General features: G+C 41.0%; 1 long non-coding RNA gene across 1 annotated transcript; it reads left to right on the forward strand.

Moving 5' to 3' along the window:
• The first annotated feature begins 413 nt into the window (after nt 1-413).
• On the forward strand, nt 414-2334 carry LOC106518990 (uncharacterized). The gene is made up of 2 exons (XR_001310387.1): nt 414-929; nt 1008-2334. It is a non-coding gene; the product is annotated as an uncharacterized LOC106518990 (long non-coding RNA).
• The last annotated feature ends 480 nt before the right edge of the window (nt 2335-2814 follow it).

Below are 2814 nucleotides of genomic sequence, written 5' to 3' on the forward strand. Positions count from 1 at the left end.
AAATAAAACAGAACGTAATGTGTTGCTAGTTTTATTTAATTTAAAGTATTGTCAAACAAAACTATCTACTTAACCATATATTTACCTACAAAAAATGATAAAATTCTTACTTAACTCCTGACAGAGAAACTTAAATGTGATGCTCGAACAAAAAGGATCAATTTGTACTCACTGTGACATGTGAGCTATGAGGGCTGGAAACCCTTTCCAGTGCAAGAACCACAGAGTTAAATAACTTTGGAGCACAGGAACTCGTCTCCATTTATTCAAAGAACTCTCCTCTCTTCTCTCCATACAGAGGAGGAAAAACAAAACAAAAAACTATCAGGGTCAACATGGCTAAGAGTACTGCCCTTTTCTTCAAAGTCAAAGCACACAATATAAAACTCTTGCAGGCGGCTATAAAACCCGGTGCTGAGCTTCCAGGACTGGTTTCACCTGACCAGATCTGTTCCTTTTATGGCCTGGAACATTTCTATCAGGTGGGTTTTTGAATTATATGCATCATTGCAGAAATATTGCCCGCCAGTGGTTCAGGGGGCAGGCTGTTATAAAAGCCGGTGCTGAGTTTCCAGGACCGGTTTCACCTGAACCAGATCTGTTCCTTTTATTGCCTGGAAGTGATCCATCAGGTGGGTTTCAGAATTTTATGCATTTTTGTAGAAATATCGCCCGCCAGGGTTTTCTGGCTAAATCAAGACAGGAGAGCGGGTGCTGGACGTAGGACCACAGTTCCACCTCACTGGATCTCTTCCTTTTATTCCCCTGCATCAGCACAAGCAGCCCTGTGCTGGAACATCCCAGGAACTTGCAACCACCTCCAGGTTGTAGCGGAGAACCAGAGCTTTAAAACCCGATCATCCACTCCGGGATCCTATGCTCCTAGCCCGGGGAGGGGGGCTAAAACCACCCCGGCGGGAGGTCCGACGGTGCGTATTTTGGAGGTTTTTTGCTTATAGCTCCGCGGAGGAACGTCGCAGAGACTTCATTTAAGTTTTACTTTGTAGGGCAGAACCAGAGCTTTCAAACCGCCGGGATGTGATGCTCAGAGCCGGCGATGGAGGCTCCGCGAGTCCGCGGCAAGGTTGTGCTGCACAGGCACCTGGGAATCAGCTGGTGGGACCGCGAGCAACTGGTTGGGCACCCCTGATGTAGACTATAATGATATTTACTATGATATTTACAGTATGTACCATACTGTAAAACATGTAGTTTTTATAACTGCTCCTTATTGCTGACAGAAATTAGTTATAACAGCACATGATGTTATATCCTACACATTTTATATATAAATCTATTTTATCCAGTAACTAATATATTGATCAACTAAACAACATATAACAATAGTTTTAAAAATGGATAAATACAGACGTGAAAGAGCACTTTTTAAAGAGGAACGAGGAAGAAGAAGAGGTCTGGGCTAAAGGCCCTGATGTTTCAAGAGCCTAAAAACGCCCCTGAATGTTACAAATGGGTGTTTTTTTAGCATGCAAGCTCATTAGTCTTTGTTCAGAGAAGGATGTAAAAACAAACTTTATTGGCCCAGAGACTAACTGCAGATACAATCATAATTAAAGTCAGACTATTTTGTAACTTAAAACCCTAAAAAGATGTGCTTAAGACGTATTTTGATCTGTAGCATAACAAAGGGTCAAGAGTTATTCTGCAGGTCTTGCTGCAGACTTTAGTAGCTTGAATCAGAGCAGGCGAGTTTTTTTTCAACGCCTCTTTTAATTCCATCCTGTTCTCTGAAATCACACGTGAGCGCGATGAGAGAGGGTCTCTGTTGATGACTTCTGTCAGGAGAAAATGGACACGTTACGTGCTGTTCATCCATTTAGTACCTGTTACTGTGTGTTTGTGTGTTCAGTCCAGCAGATCACTAAACAGCATCACATGACTTTGTTGTGTTCAGCTGAGCCATGAATCAAACTATACTGATGTATGATTAAAGTTACAGGTGGCTCRAGAGCAGGAAGTTGGTGAGCGTAGCGACCAGCTGATGGTGATGAGCGCAGACGGGGCTGTGGATGGGAACCAGCTGATGGTGGTGGAGGAGGCTCTGATGCTCCTCGCTGAGGGAGAAAACGTGCACCACTATATCGTTTACATCCAAGAACAAACTGTAGACATCAACTAGGAGTCATCAAACATCAACATCTTGSAGCCTGAAACAAATCAATCAAGATGGAAAGGATGTTTGCATGACYGAACTAAGATCTGATTTCTTCACATTGATTTTGAAGTCACTCATAGGAAACAATAAGTTGTCTGAGATTTGTGACATTCTAGCATATTTGGTATGTTTAAATAAAATCATTCTACTACACTGCTTAATCCATGAAAAGGACTTCAGCTGCTAAAATTTCTGTAGGTTTTGTTGGACGATGAACCTCATTGTTCAAAACTACCTGACATTATAGTATTATTTAGTAACATCAGACCATTGTGCTGTTGAGGCATTCAGACGAGCACAAGAAGTCAATTCATTTCTAACATTTCCAGCAGAAACATGAAATGTGATTTTTTTTGCAGATGACACCACATTTTTCTGCTTGGGTAAAAATACAGAACAGATGTTGGAAATGATGGAAACAGAATTTGTAAAAGTACAAACTTGGCTTAAACTTAATAAATTGTCATTAATGTATCAGCATTTGTATCAAATTTGCTACACAGGATTCTGACCTATATTTTATCAATGTGGTCAATATTTTCCTCAAAAACCTGTTTTACTTCATGTGAGACCTGTATGCTGCCCTCTGGTGGATTATCAATGCACTGCAGGAAGTGGAACGTCTATATATATATATA

This window comes from Austrofundulus limnaeus, unplaced genomic scaffold, assembly GCF_001266775.1.
Source record: "Austrofundulus limnaeus strain Quisiro unplaced genomic scaffold, Austrofundulus_limnaeus-1.0 Scaffold69, whole genome shotgun sequence".
NCBI classification, from domain to species: Eukaryota; Metazoa; Chordata; class Actinopteri; order Cyprinodontiformes; family Rivulidae; genus Austrofundulus; species Austrofundulus limnaeus.